The sequence below is a fragment of the Diabrotica undecimpunctata genome, chromosome 1 (genome assembly GCF_040954645.1).
Source record: "Diabrotica undecimpunctata isolate CICGRU chromosome 1, icDiaUnde3, whole genome shotgun sequence".
Classification (NCBI taxonomy): domain Eukaryota; kingdom Metazoa; phylum Arthropoda; class Insecta; order Coleoptera; family Chrysomelidae; genus Diabrotica; species Diabrotica undecimpunctata.
This window is the reverse complement of record NC_092803.1, coordinates 53,012,263-53,035,317: the sequence shown is the minus strand read 5'-3', so window position 1 is coordinate 53,035,317 and position 23,055 is coordinate 53,012,263. Positions and strand designations below refer to the sequence as shown.

The 23,055-nt window shown below is 32.0% G+C and overlaps 1 protein-coding gene across 4 annotated transcripts in view; it reads left to right on the top strand.

The window, feature by feature from the left end:
- Positions 1-23,055, top strand: part of LOC140449314 (protein O-mannosyl-transferase TMTC1-like) — a 1,384,234-nt gene that overhangs the window by 68,298 nt on the left and 1,292,881 nt on the right. Inside the window, exon 1 of one of the 4 annotated variants that reach the window (XM_072542464.1) lies at positions 20,721-20,801. The exons of the other annotated variants lie outside the window; for them this stretch is intronic. The gene's annotated coding sequence lies outside the window, so the exon portion shown is untranslated. Of the gene's footprint in view, positions 1-20,720; positions 20,802-23,055 lie in introns of those variants that run through there. 4 annotated transcript variants of the gene reach the window in all.

Sequence of the window (23,055 nt, the reverse complement as noted above, 5' to 3'; positions counted from 1 at the left end):
TCAGTTGTGACGATTTAAAAGCTAAAATTGGACAAGGACGTACCCTGATAATGCCAGAAATAATACATGCGCCATGCGGCACGTAGACGTGAACTCCTTAAACAATTTGACGCTTGTTTTGAAGCAGAAGAAGAATATTTTGAACACTTTTGAAAACTATTTTACATTTTGAATGATATTAATTATGTATTGTTGAAGATAAACATTAAATTCAAAAATTTACCGAATTTACTTAAATTAATACCTTATTGTGGCACACCGTTGAAATTGGGATAAAAACACTTTCGTCTGACCTAACCTGCACCTTCTGATCCATTTATTTTTTTTTTCAATGTAATGACATCACAGCGCCCGTGATGACGTAACAGATTTCATGTAAATTTTCAAATAAAAATATTCATTACTTCCTGAATCTTGGCTGTTAGAAACATATTGAAACATCCTGTTAACTAACCAGGACAAAACTACACAAACAATTCGCAATCTACAGATAAAACCACACTAATAAAAAATATGATGATAACTTGGATAAAGAGATTTTTAAAAAATTTAAACTTTTAAAATATCTTCCAATTATGGGTAACCCTAATTTTAAGCTCTACAAGTGTATTTTTGTTATTAGTTATTCGTTAATATTCACTTTTGTCCATAAATAATACATAATTTTGACGATTTCATATTACCACAATTTACTTATTGGTACTGAATAGTTTTTTGTATAATAAATCTTGTTTTGCAGCTTTCTTTTTATATATAAACCATATATTTTTTTATTCTTACGATATATTTTCTATCGTAAAGTAACCACCATCACGTAGCTACAACTCAGTTTCTGAGCAATATTTCAGATTTCTCCGCAGACTCAGGAGCAGAATTTTTTACGCAAATAGGGAGTGACACATTTGGTGTATCGCGGGATCAAGGTATATATAAAATATTTAAATTCCAGAGATATTCCGAATTCGGTACATCATGGGAAACCAAACATAATGTATTCGAAATTTCCGAATAACGTGAGGAGAAAAAGAAATAAATAATCAAATACTGGGCTCCGGTGAGCACCTTTAGCAGCAAAGTGATTTCAAACGGAATTTTTAATATGACATATTTAATAAATGTATATGTCACGGAAGTATTTCGGTGTCGGTTCTCAAACGAGACATTTTAATAACTTGTGGTTATATTAGACTCGAAAAATTAAAAAAATGCAGCTTTTTTTATTTATTAAGCGCATTATTACCATAAATAATATTACCATAAAGACCTAAAAACAAACTTTTTGTTTAAAGTTAAGGATATTGCTAGTATTCAAATAAAATATTCATATAAAGAAATTTGGTTGTTTGGTTATATATGTTTCCTTGGTAAGTAGAAAGTTTCAGCATATTTTATTTATTATATTCTACATAGTGTATTAATGAAAGATTACTATTGACGGCGGTAAGGGTTGTTACAATTACTAGCACTAATTACATCCTATAACTGCCTTCTATTTTACTATATGATTATAACAATTAACAAATAACTTTGTTTATCATTCTAAATAGGTCAAAAATTGCACCGTTAACAAATCAGGTATGTATACTAACCGACTAAAACTTATTAGAAAAAAATACGAGTCATTATTGCTATTTCCACTTATCTACTTTATTATAGTATATACAGTGATGAGTGTCTTACCACCCGGCTTTTTAACGTAAGAGATAGAAAACACAGTTACCTTGTGAAATAAAAAGAGATGAAACTCATAGAGGTGAGAAATAATCGGAAAAACCTATAATTTATATTACATTACATTACCACTATCGATAGTCTCACACCTTTAGACGTTAGATTCGAGCTAAATCACCTCGGTCATAATTATTATGAGTAACGTCGAATGTATGACGTATTTCCATTTTTTAATTTCGCATAAAGTAAAAACTGATTGACCACAATAAAGCAAAAATGTGAATAAAATAATTTAATTAATAGTGATTATTTAATCTAAAGTTTTAAATTATTAACCAAGAATAATTTCTACTATGATTTGAGGAGTTTCATACGCTCTTGTTACGGAAAAGTTAAAAATGCTTCGTGGATTAGTGGTAAGAATTCGACATTGCGATACAGACATCGCAGACGATTAGAGTTCAAAACCCTCATGTGGTTTTCTTTTTTTTTTAATCATAATTTGAAATTATGCAAAGATCGTTTTGCTTTGAATCACTAAACAAAAACTAAAGTTAAAACAAAAAATCTTATTGACAAAACAGTATCGTTGTACTTTCGAAAATAAAGTTAAAACTTTTAAAGAATGTTTAAATAAGTAAAAATTCTACAAAAATAAAAAAATATCCGTGGCCACTAATCAATCGATTAGGAAAAGTCGCACTGAGATATTCACTGACGATGCGAGAATTATGTGCAGGACAACCATCGTGTTGAAACCATATAGAATCGAAAGGTATTGGTAAATTACAAAGGGCTGGGACAATTTCATTTTGCAGAAGTTTCAAGTATTTCTGCCCAGTCAACATACCGTCTTTAAAAAATGGACCAATGACATAATTCCCTATTATGCCTCCCCAAACATTAACTTTTCGAAGACGCTGGGTACGAGCGACATAAATCTGACGAGGATTTCCTCGAGATCAATACCTAGGATTGATTGAATTGTGACGGCCATGCAATGAAAACGTACATTCATCGGGGAACAAAACGTTCTCTAAAAAATGTTCATCTTGATGTGATATTTCCATTGCAGTTTGACAAAATTATAAACGTCTATATTGATCCCCAGAGAATTGTTCGATGGATTTATGAAGTTTATAGGCACGGTATCGATGTCTTTACAAAATTTCACCTACTCTAAATCTTGGAATTCCACATTGTTCTCCGAGACGAGGTGTTAATTGGGTAGGATTTTGCTCAATACTTGCACAGGCCAAAGTGTCCCTTAGTTCCAAATCTGGATTTACCTCCCTTCGTCTGCGAACTCCTCTTGGATCGACCACGGATCCATAAGTAAAAAAATTACAAATAATAGACTGAATTGTTGATCGTGCTGGAGCCGGCCTATTTGGAAACATATTTACAAATTGTTGTCTAATCATGTTGTCTAATATTCCATTCACATGCCAGACAACAATTTGCACTTTTTCCTCAACCGTTAAAATCCTTTTCACGAATTGTTTTTTCAATAAAAAGTTTCTGTTTACGGTAAAAAACACTTCTCGATGTGTTGTTATTTGATAACTGAAGGCTTGATGATTTGGTTAGCTATAAAGCAGGTAGCTGTTCGCGCGCATCCATTCCAATGTCGTCAATTGTTTTGAAAATCATTACCTGTACAGAGGAATTGATATTAACACTGAGAATTTAGTGATGGATTTGACATTAAACAGTCTTCAATGGATTATTTTCCATTCACAACTGAAGACTGTAAAACTGGAATTGAATTTGAAATATTTTGTATTTCTATTTTATAACATTAGAATAAGAATAAATTGTAAATAATGAGTTTTTCGAAAACTTGTTACCTAATATGTATCATATTTTCTATTATTTTTGATCGAGTAAAACAAAAATTTTACCCTTGGTGTGAATTGAACCCCAGTGTTCTTACCAATAGACAACGTCTCTAACTATTACGCCAACTCTACATACAACAATTTATTTCGGACTGATCATACCTATTTAGTTAAGTCAAATATTTCAGTTGAGTTATTTTTATTATTAAATAAACTTAAAGATTTATAATTTAAAATCGCTACTAATTAATGTTTTTTACTATAATATATCTTAATATATTTAATCATTTATTCTAACATCAGAAATTATTAAAATAAAATATTTTCGAGGTCATCCGTATAATTATGACTGAAGTCAAATAGACACGTCTAATAACTAGCCTTAGCTCGTACTATCTCACAACTTAATCTGTCTTCTATCCTTTCCGCTATTTTGCCGAGTAGTAAGACACTCATCACTGTATAATGAGAAATTTACTATAAGTAAAAGCCACAGTTAGAATGCAATGCAGGTAAGATAGGCAACGTATGCCAGTTTGCCCCGAGCGGCGCCTCAGGACAGGATTTAAGAATCATAGCACTGGAATATACGCGCACAATAGAATTGCCTACGGTTGTATAAAAGATTATCATTATTGTTTCCACTAAAGCATGATTCAATCATCAATGTATATATGAGATAGTTACATTGTAGAACTAAACAATAACATGAAGAAAAATACTATAAAAAAAAGTAAATTATAACAAAAACTCATTGTCGATAGCTTATTTATATTTATCAATTTTCAATGGTAGTTTTACAATTTCCATTTTAAACATATTCTTTGAGAAATATTGATCATTAAAAAGTCATTAGGACAAGCAAATCAGTTTAAATCCCCATTGTTCACGCAAATCAAACATGTCTTTTTGTCAATTTTGGTACTAGCCATTAGACCAAAAACTTGTTGGCAAAAACTATGAAAGCTCAGTTCTATTTTGTTTTCGCAAGCGGATGAAAGTACCTAGTATCTGCGGTGAATTTGAAGCAGGGTAAGACTCTTAGGGGTGTATTCTGTAATACTTCCGTTAAATTTTAGAAACCTCTAAAATTTTAGCGTCCGTTAAAATTATTTTTGTATTCTGTAACTTCTGCATCCGTTAAATTCATAACCTAAACTGTTAAAACTCCCGCTAAAACAGAATATTTTGGAAGATGTCAAAACATAGTTTTGGAAGATATTTTGGAAGATGATTTTTGTATGGTTAGGTTTATATGATTATTAGTTTGTTATTTATATTTTATAGTGCAGATAAACAATTAAAAAAGACAAATGGATTTTTATGATATATTTGGCGAAGCTTTAGTTGATAAAATAATAAATAATAATGAAAGGTAAGTACCAGTTTACTTTATAATCCATGTGTTATACCTATAACAAAATTTAAATTTTTTATTCTTTTTGTAGAGCTGAATTCAGATTACGTCAAAAGATAATTCAAGATATGATCAATCCTATCCCATAACACATGGACTTTTCCCAGTTCATTTAGGATTAATTTTAATTTCTATTAGAATTTTATTTTCTTCTAAAAAACTTATCAAAAACTCTTTTTGAGATTTTGTTGTTTGTGGAGCACGAGACATAATATAATTTATATTAAAACGAAAATAAAACCAACGCGAACACAAATAAACAAATATATTTTCAATACTAATAAAATAATAACTCAAGCAGACTGTCAACTTCTTCTTCTTTTTTAAGTTTTTGGTCTCCGACACTTAGTTTTTGGTCAATTTCTACCTTACAAGTAGTTTAAACACGATCACCGTGCGACGTTGCCATATCTGATTAAAAACATTTTAGAAGATTCTTCTAAAAAAATATATTTTAGCGGTCCCCTATAATTTTTCTTTATATAATGTCAATGTTACCTAAAACTTTAAGAGGACTTTAATAGTTAAATTTTAGAGGCGCTTCGTCCTCTTCAATTTAACGGAAATGTTACAGAATACACCCCTTAGTATGCAAGTAAAACGTGTGGTGTTAAATGTATTGAACTATCATCTGAACTATGGTGACAGCTTGACAATTACTGTGGAAAAAATTCGATAATGTGCGGCGTGAGTGTTCGCCAATTTTATGGCATCCGCTAAAAGGCACAGCAAGACGAACCGCAACCGGTACAAAAAAGAAAAAAAAACAGTTTCAAGTCATATCCATATAAGAATACTTACGATGACTAAGTGAAATCTCGAATAACAAAAATTGTCCATGATTTTTTTTTGGAAAACATACCACCAAACGTCAAGAGCATAGGCTACTTAGTGACATGGGTTCTGAATATGGTAAAAGAGGTTGAGATTCGATAATAATGGAAAGAAAAGATATTATATCCTAAAAACACAAGTACCTCAGACAAATAAAAACATTAATGAAGAAGGATAATGAATACCTTGATTATACCGATGAGTCTTGGGCTAACGTCGGGGCTTCAGTCAAAAAGGAATGGAGACACAACGATCAAGAATCCACGAAGTGCCTTCATAAAAGGGCTCTGTACTGGACTAAAAGCTCCAACCCAAAGAGGTCCTCGGTTTGCTCTTCTTCATGCTGGAAGCGAAAATGGTTTTGTAGCATGGGCCGAATTAACTTACTTGGCCAAGAAGAAAACCGCTGATTATCACGACGTAATGGACAGGGATCTATATGAAGAATGGTTTGAGAAGACATTATTTCCAAACGCCGAACGACAAAAAAAACGTTGTTGTTTTGAATAACGTACCTTTCCCGCAAATTTAATTTTCGGAAAAAATTGTAAAAGAAAAGGCAAATCAAGGATTGGCTAACCAAAAAGAACATTTTCTTCGAGAAAGATTACCTAAAAAGTCAAATACTGAATACTGCGGCCGCATTTGGAGACGAGTACGACAAGTACAAAATTGAAACCATTGCAGAAAAATATGGTGTTAAGATTTTAAGAATGCTGTCTTAACATTGCAAGGTGAACCCAATTAAGATGGTCTGAAGTTATGTGAAAAGTTATGTGACTTCAAACAATGTCAATTTTAAAGAAAAATGGTAGAACGGTGTAGCATTTCAAATCACCTTGTATAATGTTAAAACACCAAAATATTATTTCAATTTTTTTTTGTCGACGTTTTATTAACGAACAGTTTTTATTGGGATGCTAAAAAGGCAGCACATCTTCCGATTGGGATCAAGTCAATCTACATCTTGACTTCAGCTAGATCTCGTTGGCCGAGTGCCTTGTTCAACTATTCTGTGTTTTATTATTTCCTGAGTGAACGTTTAGTCTATTTAAGAAGACTTCGCTTCGAAGACGACTCCAAAAGTACTTTGGTATTTGAATAAACACGAATACAATAATATTCAAGCCACCAAGAAATATAAGAACCGGCGTTTATTGACTGTTGGTCTATCTTCTGTCGAGGCAAAGAAAAGTCTGGTAACTTGGAATTACCTCGCGAAAGCCAATTAACAGCTCGGAGAGAACGCTTTCTGGTCAGATAGACATCAGTCTTTGAAATAGGGAAAGACAAGTTCCATATAGCTGATCGTATCGAACTGACACAGCGTTCTCTAGAATATCGATGGTTAGGAGTAAATAAAAGTCCCAGATGGACTTAGAATCACTCCTTAAGTAGCACTTCGTCGTCAAACCATTTGACAGAAATAAATAAAAGTTCCTACGGCACTTGAGATCACGATAGGTAGCTGTACGAAGTGAGGGGGCCAACAGAAAGTCAACACAGTGCCGACGTTTCTTTATCTCGGGGAGTGTGAACATAGCCACACGTTGGGGCGTGAAGTGCTGACATCTCTTTGAGATTCAAGGCATCCACCGCGCTCAGAATAATAGACAATTTATTCGTGTAGGACGAATACGTACTATTCACTTAAGAGAACTGGAACTGTTAGACTATTCTGCATTGCCGGTAGCACCTGGCTGACTAAAGAACCGCCGGTGACCTTCTCACTGAGTCGAAGTTAAGAACACATAAACTCCACGAGCAAGAGGACGGAGGCGAAAATCCTTCGCTTCTCCTTCAGAGCGGTGGTCGAAACTCATCATGAATCTCCGAATACATCGAAGGATGGGCACTTCGAATTGACTGGTCGAAGTCCCTCTGTAAGGCACTGTGGTAATGGATAAGTGGCTGTACTTTTTCAGGTCCTTCCTTCCCACTTGGTGATAGTGGCTCAAGTCATTTTTCTTTAAATATCGGCCCAGATATTGGAAATAACTTTATTTCTGGCATTGCAAAACCAATTGTAGACGACTTAATTTACTTTCAATTCTTCTGGCGTCGGAAACTTACGTTTTTGCCTTAATTTAACACCTTTCTCAACATTCTTTTATAACTCACTTTTATTTTAATATCGTTAATGTGGTTTTTCACATATTTCATAGTGTTCACACATTTCATAGTGTTCACTTTCAGCGATTATATTTAATTTGTCTTTTAGCGACAAACGTTTTCTCTTTTGCGACATATTATTAAAACAACTTAACAGCCTTTCAAACACGAGGAAAACTTTAATCTAACGAAATATGTATGTACCAGAATGAACGACCATAATTATGCCGGTTATTTCATCCATTTTAGGTCGATACCTATTGAAATAGGTATTAGTATTGTATTAGTATTAAATATTTTCATCAAATAATAGACAAAATAATTTTGGCTGATATTAAGAGGTATATTAAGGGGTAAATTTATATGAAATGTGCTTTAAAAATTTGAGATTATTTGGCCGCGTCCGTGTATTCCAGGTTATAAACAAATCAATCTATATAAATATAGTCTGTTTGTAAAATTTTGAAAATAGCTGTTAGTATAAGAGGTGTACTTTAATTATTCTGCAACTATGTCTAGTGTTTTATGCGTTATTTAATTTTTAGATATAATTTTCTATAAAGTAACTATCAATTACATATCATATTGTTGTGTAATATTCAAGCAGAAAGTAATCATACATTCGGTCGATTTTCTCAGAAAAATAATCACCGACATAAAGTATTCTTGCCACTTGAAACTAAACTTAATAGAAATAATTGTTTGTATTTCGGTCACTTTATACTCCACCCTAATGGTACATACTCAGCTATTAATATTACGGTAATAAACTATTAATTAGTATTTGTAAATTTATTGCATTTCTTGGTACCCTGCATTTTTAAACTTAAGCTCAAAGGACATCACAACGACTATCCGCATGCCTCTAAGCTTTAGTAATCATCCTTCACAAAAATATCTTTGTCTTATTTCGTCCCCACGTCGAAATGTCCTGCGAGTCTTTTAGCTACAAAAATAATGGCCGAATCCCGAGTTCTGGGAAACATCGCCCGGAGATGTCGCTGCTCAACTTTCCATCTAGTTTTCGAATCGTTTAATGTTTTATTTCGTTTGCTCAGAACAGAACAAATTTAGAATTTAGAACTTTTGAATATTAAACTTAATTTGTATATTCGTTGAAATTTTCTGTCTGTTATTAAATTAAAACACAAGAACACTAGGAATGTTAATTCGAAAATATATAATGTACAAAAACCTTAGGGAATAATGAATTTTATTATATATATATATATATATATATATATATATATATATATATATATATATATATATATATATATATAAAAATTTAATCAACAGCAAAATTTTTCCTCTGTACAATATGTGATATCTGCTATCCTCTAAATATAAGAGTTGTAAATGAATGTTTGATGGAATTTATTTGTAAAAGTAATCTTAATATTTAACTGTAATTAGAATCCTAACCTCTATTTTACCCCATTTGTTATTACCTTTTATCCGTGACCAAATCTAGTTTGTCTTAAAAGCAATGTCTTGATGGGTCCCTAGACGAGAAACGAGTGTCCATGTTTTATCTCTATCCTATCCTTAATAATAATTTTAATGCTTAAAACTTGTAATGCTACTTAATTTTGAAATTTATATTATCTTTTTATATTGTACTACACAATCTCCTTTCTGGGTAGAATATTTTCATGTTGTGACTGGCTGTATGGCACTTGCCTATGCCATTTAAACAAAAAAAAATTTCCCGGATCCACCACTCTTTTATTAATTTTTCCCATTTATTTACAGTTTTGGCCCATATTTCTGCAGTTGCAGTTTTAAAAGCTTTTGACACATTTCCCTAACTGCATCGTCACTGTATCGACTGCATCCAACGTGATTATCATGATACGTTTTACATACACCCCAGATGTGTTCGATGGGATTAAACTGGCAGTGATACGGTGGTAACCGTAGTACTTAATGTCCATAACTTGATACAATTTGATAAACTATATAAACTGTTGGTTTTTCATTACGTTTCGAAATTTCCAGTAACTCTGATTTGAAGGTGGATTCCGAAAAATTGATATTATTTTTAACCCTTAACTGGTCCAATATGCGGAAAAAAATTGTTAAGGGCCATCTTCGGGTTCGACGGCTTGAGGTGCTTTTGGAGCATTTCTCATCTAGGGAATCTACACCTCCCTCATTGTCATTATAATAAGAAATAATTTCTGGTTTTTCCAGTAGCCTTTCCCACTTTTCCTACATGAGAAATTAAGGTACATTCTTCCCTAATTCCACAAATTGTTGACCCTTCAGGTCTGTTTCTGTTCGGCAGAAAAGATGGAGGTATTTCAGCCTTATTTTTTTTAGTGTACCCACATAAGTCAAGTTTTTAGTTCGTAAAATATAAACTAATTGAATAGAAGACTAATTATCAGCTGTCATATTTCGGTTGCTACCAAAGAGCGGTTCAGCTAAGCGCAACACAGCTTGTGTAGGCTTTAGGAATTTTTTGTACTCGTCATTGATACCAAATCCATTTGAGTCGTTTTCGCTGTAGATATAAGCATTATACAAATAACCATTGCGTGTATCCGTAAGACACTGTATTTTGAGTCCATATTTAGCCTGTTTTTAGGCACGTACATTTTAAACCGGCATTTACCTCGAAAACTTACTAACATTTCATCAATGGTGGCAGATTGACTAAGTCCGTATACACTTTGACAATTTTCTATGAAAGTATTAAATATAAATGAAATAGCTGCAGTTGGATCATTTTTTTTGCGTTCCTCCCTGTCTTCAGGATTGTCGAATCGGATAGCAAGTAAAAGAACAGCAAATCTTTTTTTGCTCATGACTGCTTTGAAAATTTCTCTTTCTGTTGCAAATAAACAGTCTATATTTTCTTAACTGAAGTTGAAAATGGCAATGTAAACAAGGAGTCCCAAAAATGCTCTTAACTCAATAACATCCATTTCTCTAAAATGGTGGATAGAACTAGCAGAATATTTCTCACGCATTGATCGTAATTTTGTGTTTGTATTATGCTCAATATGTTGTAGAATGTTATCACTAAACAACATATTCCAAACAGACAAGGGTATCGCAGCCTCGCCGAGCATTTTTGCCTTTGTTTTGGAAATTGGCACTTTTATGACCATGTTGTGTTTACGTATTCTAGATGAGGGGATAACTTCTGACGTACACCATCTGTGTCGATTTTTACCATAAACATAGGTTTTATCACTATCACTTACTGCTAATTCATCACAATCTGCAAGCTCGTCAGAATCAGAAAATTCCGAACATTTATCGTGTTCAGATTCAATGTTATGGTCTTCCGAAATATCGTCTACATCACTGTCACTATCACTATCACATTCCTCATTGTACCACTTTAACAGAGTTGTCTCATAATCGTCATCGCCTAAACGCACTCGTTTTGATGGCCTGGCCTTAATTTCTAAAAATGCACGACACACAAAAAAGTCACACCAACAGTCCGGCGTCGTCTGAGAAATTACTCTCGACCTAATTGTTGCGATAACTTTTTAGAAACTGAGGGAAACTTGTCACAAATACACCCACTTGTTAAGCTTCAATAGTTTAAGGATTAGATAGAAGGACTTGCGTGTGAACGGTGTCAATTTCCAATAAAACATGATTAAAAATATGAAATCGTCTATCAGATGACGCCGGACCATTTAGGGTTAACTAACTAATTATTTGAGCTCGGTACGTTCCACTAGTTTTGGTTGTTTCTCCAAAATCTTCGAATTATAAGGTACATTATCTTAAACTATAACTGATGGTTTACTCAGACTAGGTATCAGTTCCTCCTCAAGCCATTTAACAAACATCTGCATTCGCGTTTTCATAGTAATCAGCAGATTTTGAATTTGAATAAAAAATCGAATCTGCGTTTTTTGTAAAGCCTTCTTTCCCTCCTGCATGAAGAATGATGTGTCTTTTGCCTTCGTTATCCATGTGTTTTATTGGTTTTATGCTGTCGTTTTGCCAAATTCTTTTAATTTCACCATTTGCAAATATCCATGTGTCATCTAAGTATACAAATGTTGCATTTTCAGATTAAAACCTAGTATTTTTTCTAAAAATTTAATTTTTTTGTGAACCACACTACTCCTTTCGCATAAAAGTAACCTATTATAATCTTTTTTGAATTTAAATCCTAAATCTCCCAACACTTTCCAAAGGCTAGTCCTCGTAAATTCAGAAACTTGTTTTTCTCTTATTTTGACCAGTAAAATATCTAAACTGACATGTTGATTGTTTTCACGTATTCGATACAAAATATTGCGAATTTAAAATTTTTCTCCATTAGGTAAGTCAATGCTGCTAGAATGTTTACGTGTTGTTTTCTTGTCTTCGTGATACTCAGTCACAGTAAGAGTTTCTTGAGTATCACTGACAGTCTTCATTACAGTTTTTAGCTTACTTTCACTTATCCCGAGTACGTTACAAACGCGTTGATTTATACATAATAATGACTTTAAAGGTCCACCATTGTCCCTTTTTTTATGGTAAAGTATTTATATACATTTACAATTAATTCATCAATATCCAACTTACTTCTAGGAATGATGATCAATTAAAACTACATGGTTGAACTACAATATACTGAGTTTAGATCAATATAGCAGAAACTTTCTAACTGTTGTGTTTAAAAGATAAAATATAATATAACCACTTACAAAGATTCTAAACACATTAAGCAAATTAGCCTAATGGTCATTAGGAATGCCGATTGTAATTTAATTATGTTTGATATAAAGTTTAGAAATGGTTGGAAACCGTACATAAACAAATTAAGATGTTTTCCACAATTATTTTATTTTTAGAACAAGTATTTTCATTTAAAAATAAAAAGTTAAATATATTTACCAAAACTCTAACTTTAACAGTCGTCTCAGAAACGATATACTATAATAGAAATAATATGGTTAATCTAACCACCACTATTTAAATTGACAAAACGTTGTAGTTTTACTACGAAGTATTTTTTAACAAAAATGAAAAGCGATATTTTGTAACTTTGTATATCTACTTTGAATATAAATTATTCTCAGCACGGTAGTATTTGTTTCAAAAAAAAAATTATTAAACAAGTAGTTGACAAAAATTTACGTTAAATAGCATTATGGAAGAATACTATTTGAGGCGTATAGAAGCAAAACCGTATATGTCACAGTTAAGTAGTTTAGAGAAAACCGCAAAAAACTGTAGAATAAAACTTGATGAGTATTTTTAAGGTTTTTTTTACTATGAGAAAGATTGCACACAAATCTTTATAACTGAAAAGAAGAATTAGCCTATCTTTACTGATTAATAATCTACACGGTTATTAAGGTTACTTGCGTCCGAGTTTGCAACAAAAATTTGGATATATCCTGCTTTGAAACTTATATTATGACAAAGCGATGGGAAAATTAATAATTAGATTTTTTTTTGCTTATTCTATTAAAAAGACAAAATAAACAATATGTTTTTTTTTTGTTAAAAAGAACAATTTTTATATTAAACATGGAATATTATTTTTCTTCTAAATATTAGCATGGTGGATTGTTATCATCATTATCGTTATGTTCAGTGGTGTGTTGATCTTGACCACTATCGAGAATGTTTTTGTTAAAATCACATTTAGGCATAGATGACCAATCATTAACAAAATGACAGCATAATAATGTCTCGATATCCTGCTTCTTTTTAAAATTCAGTGGAACACCGATTTGCAGTTCTGCTGGAGTAATTTGGGATATTTTTTTAACTTTTTTAGTAATATTCAATGCATTTGACGCAGAAGAATAATAATTTATTTCTCCCATTGCAAAGATATTGTTTTTGGATGAACGGTTTAATATAAGGCGTTTTGTTTGGGAAATCTTGAAATGTAATGAACTGGGTACTTTAATGAATGCGTCAGCTTCTTTTTCCAATCCATGACAATCCAGTCTTTTTTTAATAAAAATAATGTTGCCTGCTCCTCAAAAACTGCATAATATACATCAGGAGTTTTTATGGTGTCTATCTGTCTCAATTTTTTCTCACTGATACCAAATACTAGATCAGGAGGTATATAGGAATGACTTGTTACCGGAAATATGACCTAAAGTTCAGTTACGTTCTTAAGAGCTTTCTGGAAACATTTTGCACACATACTTAATATTGTACAGTTTTTGCTTTTTGTAAACTGGCATGGGAGGAGATTCCCACAGGCAAAAGACCACTCGGACGTCCCAGAATGCGATGGAGAGATAACACCCAAGCAGATCTCCAGAAAATAAACATTCCATTTGACCCTAGGTTGATGGAAGACCGAACAAATTGGAAAAAAGTTGTACAGTCAGCCAAGACCCACCCAGGGTTGTAGCGCGCTACGTGATGATGATGATAAGTTTTTGTTTTGTCCAGGACATCTATCGAATACTAGACGTACAGTATGAATGTCAGTCATAGTAGGCTCATTCCTTTTCAGACAATTATATACTGCTGAAGCAATTTCATTTGAACTTTTGTATCGTTCATGTACCATCCAAGAGTAGGCATATACATTATTTTTGTTTAAGTTTCCCTTTGAAGAACCTTTAACAACGGTGAAATTATATAGATAAAGTTGATGACTATAGTAAGCTCTTTGATCAGGTACTTTGGGCAGCACCAAATTCTTTTCACAATCGTATGAAAAAATCATTAATCCGTCAGTCGTCTCTTTCAAATGGTCAATAAAAGCTTTGGCGCGTCTTAAATCAAGTTCTTGTTTAATCTGCAATGCTTTCTTTTTATCAAGATCATTTTCGACTTTTATTCGTTCCTTTAGTTCAATACATGTTAAGCATACATCTGTTTTAGGACTTTCAAAGCCCACGTTAAAGAATTGGCTAAAAACGTTGTCAAAATAGCTGAACTTGACTTGGGTCATCATCAGCTTGTTGTTTATACATTTTGTATAACTTTGTAATATTTAGTTCTGCAGGAAGGTACTGTCTTTTAGCTGATTTACCTCTGCAATAATGAGATTCATTAGCTTTTAATGTCTTAATAAACGTTTTTACTGCTTTCAATTTATCCTTATAAAGGTCTGTTTTTCTGTCTCCACCTCTTTTATTTTTTAAATTACCATCGACTTGGAAACGTGTTAAAACACCATTTACGCGGTGCTTGGTTATATCTAGCAATCCAAGAAAAGCATCTCGGCACACTTGGACTTCTTCTAAATTTCGTTTTCGAACAAAATAACAAACTGTTTTTTCTTTCGGCTTTGTTGCATCTCTAGGTCGCTGACGTTTTGGTTTATGAATTATACAAAAGCGAGAAATGAACTGATCTTTTGTAAGTTTATCTGCAGTTTTATAAAAATCTTCATGGAACTTTTTCACATCCTGCATCGAGAGTGTTTCCATGAGTGAACATTTCCATTTTGCTGCTGAATGCTTATACTTTTCAAATGTTGGTTAACCTTTAAGGCAAATACCTACAACAAAACAAAAATGGCTTATGTACCGATAAAAAAGATAATTAAAACATGTCATTGTATTTTGCCAATCGCATTTAGATAAAGCTTTCCGAAATACGTTTCGTGTACGTTTTTTAAGTTTTGACTCATTGATACATAATTCAATTTTTGAGAATAGTCTTTTTATTCTCGAAAAATGAATTCGCACACCACGCACTTCATCGTAATAATATTTACCTGTTAACTTTTGCTTTATATCTTCTCCATTCTGCTTTCTATACTTCCTTCTTCCTTCCAGAACCCATGCTTACCTCACTTAAAAAGGATTTATTCATCTCTAAAATATTGTAACAAAGCACTGTAACGTATTATGATTAGAAACTAGTAATGATCACGCTGCCGGGAATAATAAAACAGACACGTGCTGTACTACGTCATGTGATTGCAGTTCATTGGTCGAAAATCGATGTCCGATTTTGCAACCAAGACGCTTGGGCTTTGTCCGCTTTTAAAACTACAATCAATATTTGATTGTAATATTTTACGGAAAAGGCCTATTTTGCAACGAATTTTCATTGTGGACTGATATAATAGGTTATAATGAACAGAATCCTGGTGTTAGTTTTCTTTCGACCAAAATGTGACATGTCCGGTTTTGCATCTACACACCTCATCTATTAAAAAATATATAAAAATATGGAAAACTGTGAACATCGGGTTAATGACAGATATATTTATTTTATACCTAAAATTTAGTAAAGTATTAAACGTTATTGAGAACACCAGTGCAGTTTACCGTGCCTTTTAATAATACAACGAAATGTTTTCTGCGAATTCCGTTAATCGTTTTCAGAGGTGTAAGTTTGTTGAATGTACTATAACTACCTGCTTCTACAAAAATCTGCATGCCACTTCTCACATTGTGAATAAAATTTCTTTGAATAGAAAACAAGAAAATAAAGAGCTGGTTTATTCTTTGTGAAAAATTTAATAAATCCTAGGACTTTAATTAAAAAATAAAATTATAAAATTTAAAAGGAATAAAATAGTAAAGAAAAATATGTGCTTTATTTATTTAGAATAGAATAGAATATTCTTTATTAATCCCATCAGATCACATTGTGATATAGGACAAGTCATATAGTACATAAAGCATGATCAACAAGTTATATAGGACAATTACATAAAACAAAATCAATGAAATATAGATTAATATAAAAAAAAAGATATGCGATATAGAGCGTCTCTGAACCCGTCGGTCCTCATTCCCTGTAGTCTTTTATTAAGTCAAAATAATCATTTAGGTTGTAAACGCATAATTTCATCAAGCATGCTTTTAATTTATTTTTGAATTTTTGAATATTATTTTCATTTCTTATTAAGTGGCAAACAATTGTAAAATTTAGATCCTGCAAAATCAGGGCTAGTTTCAAAGAGAGTTGTGGAGTGTTTACACACGCTTATCAACCTCCCGTGTCTTGTCGGGTAATTATGAAAGTCAGAGTTGAGGGTAAAATTTTGAAATTTAGTTTTGATGTAAATATGTAATACACTTATAAATATATAAAGCATGAAAAGTCCACAGTATGTGTTCAATAAAATATTTACGACATGATTGTCTATTATCAATATTGAATATCAATCTAAGAATTCTCTTTTGAGTTATAAAAACTCTAGAAGAGTTTCTAGAGGTTCCCCACAAGACAACATTAAAGGCCATATATGAATAAACCAATGCATAATACACACTTATCAATTGATTGGTATTAAATAGAGTTTTCAACTAAAGGATCGCCTAGTAACCCTTTTTCATTGTTTTGCAGACTTTAGTGACATTTTCATCCCATGTCATATTACTTTCTAGAATGCTACCAAAAAATAGTGTTGTATCACTAAAGGGTATTTCGTCAGAACTAACTGTGATATTATAACCATGGGATGGCTTACAGCGCGAGTAGAACTGCATACAAATAGTTTTATTTGCATTTACCATTAAAGAGTTCCTTTTGCACCAGGTTGTAAATTCCTGTGCTACTAAGTTCATTTTTGAAATGAGTTTTCGACTTTAGTTGACTCGTCCACTACAATTGTTGAATCATCTGCATAAAGAACTGTATGGTCTGCAGTTAAAAAACTTATCAAATCATTGACATATAAAAGAAATATTAAGGGTCCCAATAGGAGCCTTGCGGTACACCTTGATCAAGATTAAAAACAGGTGACTTCTTATTATCGACTTTTACTAGGAATTTACGATGTTGTAAGTATGACCTTAACCAGTTCAAGAAATGACCCCGAAAACTAAGGGCTTCTAATTTATGCAGTATAATTTCAATGGCAATAGAGTCAAAAGCCTTAGTTAAGTCAAAAAAGAGTGCACCCACATACCTTCTTCGATCCAAAGCAGCGTGGATATAATTAAATAATGAAATAGAAGCACTCTCTGTAGATTTATTAGGAAGAAACCCCTGCTGGCATTTATTTAAGATATCTTGTTTATTCAGAAAATTTAACATTTTACTGTAAATATACTTTTCGATAATCTTAGAGAGTACACTTGTTACGGTGATTGCCCTGTAATTATCAACCAAACATGGATCTCCCTTTTTGAAAATTGGACTAACTACTCCCGTTTTAAGGTCACTTGAAAACTTACCATTCTTGATAGATAGGTTGATGATGTGAGACAGAACAGGAGATATATATGAAGAAACGTATTTAATTATTTTAGTGGGGATTTGATCAATACCTACTGAGCTGGTATAGTTTAAGGAAGATATAGCATTCTCAATATCAAATGGTAAGACCTCAGAAAAAAAGAATGTATTGTTAATTGTCATAGTTGTGAAATCGTTAAAGGTATAGTTATTGAAATGTTTTAATAATGTGCGTTTGACTGATGTACAAAAATACTCACCAAATTTGTTTGCTATGTATTCTGGATGCATCAATAATTTATTATTGTCAGTAATGCTCCACTCAAAATTGTTTTTATTTTTACCAGTTTGACGATTCACAGTTTTCCATATCTCCTTCCTTCTTTTATTATTATTTTGATTATGTAGATAACTTTGATATGAGGCTTTTTGTATATCCTTTACCTTACGGATATAGTTGGCCTTTTGTATTTTATAGTTATACATTAAATCTGGATTACCACTAACATTTGCTAGCCAAAATAAATCCTTCAGCTTTTTACTAAGCTGAAGAATTTCAGTATTGATCAATTTTCTGTTGGTATTAGTAGTTATGCGTTTTGATATTAAAGGACATGTTGTATCAATATGATAGGAGACAGTGTTCAAAAAAGCTCTATATGCATCATCTACATCATTTGAATATGTATAAACATTTTCGAAATTTTCAGAATCAAGACTCAACATAAGATTAGACCAACAATTCTTTGATAAGTTTCTATAAGTAGCTATCTTGGATGTAGCAGGATTTTTACTCTCAGATATGTTTAAACTAAAATGAAGTCCTAGATGATCACCTAAATTGTAGTTCACGACAGCCTCATTGTATAATTGAGGAATATTTTTAGAGTTAATTCCAAAACTAATCATGAAATCCATCAATATAGATTTTTCCCTTGAGTCTTTAAGATAATCGATGTTAAGATCACCACAAAGAATAACACAATCATATTTAACGTAACAAATATTAAATACATGATATAATTTATGTATAAAAATATCAATATCCCCATTAGGGGAGCGATACACATTGAGTATACAAATTTTTTTTGAGTCACATCTAAAACTAATACAACAACACTCAAAGTTAAAATCTTGACAGATGTTCGTGAGAAAACTTGGAATATTAAATTTAAAATTAACCTTTACAAATACAAGTACACCACCATGTATATGATCACTTCGATTATAGTACAAACCTAAGAGATAATTAGGAAGATAAAGGAAATTTATATTGTTGTTACTACACCATGACTCAGATATACACAGCAAATCCGGACTTTCAGTTTTAAGCAATAATTCGATAAGACTTATTTTGTTTATAATAGATTGAGAATTTATACATACGATCTCTAGTTGATTGGTTCTGCCTCCAAACTTATTTGTAGCATCTAGATTGCCCAATTCCGGATTCGTAACAATCATTTCTGGTTTTGTTGGGGACCGCGGCTGGTAAAATTCTTGTATTTGAAGTTAAAACGGCGGATCATCGAACCCTCAGGCCAGATGCTGGGGTTGAAGACTTCATCTTTGTAATCTAATGGATATGAAACTTTGAAACTAGCCTGGTACTCGGTAACCTTTATCTTCTTGCAGTAGAAACTGACATTTGGAGCATTTACCTTTAGATAATTAGTCAAGTCTTCGGTTGTCGTTTCAGGATGTAGTTAATAAACACTTAAAAATCCAAGTTTTGGAACTGTCTTCACTTCTGTAGATGAATTAGAGTTAGAAGCTGTTCCAGTAATGGGTTTGTTATACATCTTCGCTGCTTCAACTGCACTTCGCACTTGTTCATTAGTGATTATATTTACCTTTGTATTGAGGTTAGAGTTGTCACGACGTCGTTCATTTCTATTTATATTACATTTCTATTTATATACATTTATAAATTCCTGTAGGTAACTTTTTGTTGCTCTTGGGTATTTTGTTATGTTGTTCATTTTAATAAAAATTAATTAACTAAAAGCTACAAAATATAACTTTTTCGAATGAAATAACATTTTGATAATATAAATATTTTATACTAAGTTATAATTTCAGTGTATTAAACTATGCTGAAAAATGATGCAAATTTTGTGCTCTGCTGGTGTTTTACATTATTTTTATCACATACATGTTATCAAATGAAGATTAATAAAATATGCACCGGAATATTTTTATACGAAATTAGAAATTGTTGTTTATAGTTCAGTTTTATTACACATGTTTAATAATATTAAAAGTTTAAGAGAACATTAAAATTATATGGACTGTAATACACATTTAACCTTCCCAACTTTGAGTGGAATGAATTCTAACCCCAGGTTAAAAATTTCTGACTGTAATTTTTATTATTGTAAAATTATTCTAAAAATAATTTCCTCACATTTTCTTTAACCCTCATATCAGCGTCAGGTACTAAAATAATATTACTAATAATATTTTTGTGTTGTTTTAAGAACTTTTCCCTAATCAAATATAAGTATAGTGCTCTAATTTGAAATAAGCAAAATACAGATTTATCCAATACAACTTTATTTCCTAAATCTTAAACCTTAACCGGAAAGGTATCGCCTGTGAGACAATCTTTAATCTACATTTGTTACTATGTCTGATTTTACGTAACATATAGCATCAAATAAAGGTTGTAGTAAGACGACACCTATCTGTTCAGGTTCCTAAGTCGTTATTTAAACCATTAGTAGTTCCCTAAAAAAATATCTCACGATATTTTTTTCAGGTAATCAAGGCCCGATATAGACCAAGACTTGGACCGCAAGAAGTAACTATTGTGAAATAGTATAAGACTGTTAGTAATGGTAATTATATTAATGATTTTTTATTAAATGAGCTTATTTATTTCAATGAAGAGAATAATTCAGAGTTATGAGATAAAAATATCGATGAAAACGAAAATAGTTCAAATGTTCACGACTCAAATTCAAAAGATAAAAACAAAAACACACACACACACACACACACATCATTATCATCATCATCACCATCATCCTCTGTGACCACCGAAAGACTCTCGAGGGGCATGGTTGCCCATTGGGGTTTCTGAGCTCTTCAGTTTTACATTATGACGAGGCCAGCCACACGCAAATCCAGCGTTTTATATCTAAAATCGTCCCTTTCTAGTTTGTCCTCTTTAAGGAGACTATTTAAGTGTTATGTATATTTTGCTCCTTTGACTTTATTTGAATATATTTTTCTTTGCTTTGCTTGTTTTTCCCATTTTCCTATTCCTAGTTCTTTTAAATCTTCATTAATACTATCAATACATCTCTTTCTGGGCCTACCTCTCGGTATTTTCCTGTTTAATTCTTTTCTAAGTACTGTTTTCGTATTTCTCTCATCATCCATCCTGGTGTCCCAACCAACTTATTTGTTTATGTCGTATTTCTTTCGTGAAAGTCAGTCTATTAAATTGTTCTTCTTGTTCACTAGTCAAAGTCCATGTTTTTAATGTATACGTTACTACGGGTCTCATAACTTTATAATATTCTGTAGGCTGTAGAAGCATTTTTTTCCAAGTGAAATTATTTCCTTCTGTAAGTATCCTTAATTTATAAAATGGTCTACTATTTAAAATTTTTTGCCCGCTTTAAAAGGTATGGGTGTCCTTTACTTTTACTTTTTCTTGAGCTGTTTTCATGTACTTCGTCTTTGAGACATTAACTTTAAAACCCATGTTATGTATGTGCCGCTTTTTAAAAATATGTATAAATCTTTTCTAGGTCTTTTATTGTCCAGCTAATTGTGTCTATATCGCTGTCCCGGTGGAACAATGACGCAACTACAAAAGTGTATCTTTTCAGGAGAGCCAAAAATATAAAATTATCTTATATATATTATATACTAAAACGCTAAGCCCTTTTCTTGTCCACCACTTCACTCAAAAACCATATTAGATAATTAAAATATTTTTTTGGAATATTATTAGTGTTACGTATGAGATTGTCAAGATATACTTTTGGTACAAAAATTCACTTCCGGTTTTGAGATGACCGGAAGTTAAAATGTACTTTAAGTTTTAGACCCCACAATGTATATGGATCGAAAGGTCTCGTCGAGACGAATCTAAATATGTACTTCCGGTTGCGATCCGACACCGGAAGTGACCCGAAACGCGCATAAAACGTCAAGATAGAGCAAATCTGACACCGGATTCGTGATCAGCATGCAAAATTAACTGCTAAATATTATCCATGTCGACATTTGATGAACTAAAAATTGCATTCCGGTTTTGAGGTCGACTTCCGGTTTCGTTTTTATTAGTCAAATCAATAGAGAATTCAACGTAGAGTTCAAAAATATAAGTTCACGAAATTATCATTTATAGTTTTTGAGTTATTGATAAAAATATTTTTACTTCCGGTCATTGTACATATTGTATATTTTTCTCGCAAAATAAAAATTTCATTTAAAAAACTCGATGTCGAGTTGGTCCGCTAGTTTTACTTAATACCTTATGCAATGAATCATATTAAAGTTACTGGATTAGTATTTCATTTATACTCAGCCACCATGATATACTGTAACTCTACTACACATTCGAAATGAATTTTTAATTTTTCATCCCCAAATTTGATCCCCAATTGCAATTACGTCATTGTTGCCACAAAATAACTGAGGCAACAATGACGCAATTGCAATTGGGGATCAAATTTAGGGATGAAAAATTTAGAATTTAGTTTTAAAGATAAAATTTCCACAGACATACTCATTTTGTAAAATTTTTGGTTACCTAGCTAGTTTTGAAAGGTGAAATCGAAATAAGCACAAAAAGTCGTTGAAAAAGTTTATTAAACAAATTAAAAATTGTAGTAAAAGCAAACATTTTTAATAAAAAAGAACTTAAAAATAAAATTGAAATTGCAAAAAAAAGTATCAACGAAAAATTTAATCGTAAAAGACTGTTTCAAATCTTTTAGTTTGTTATCACCCAAAGGAATTTTTGGAGAGTAAGCCCTACGCAGCTGCCATTTCGGTGAAAACAATTCGGACGAACTTAACTTTAGTCCACGTTGATTGTTTATAACTTTTTTTATACAGGAAGTAATCTTTCCC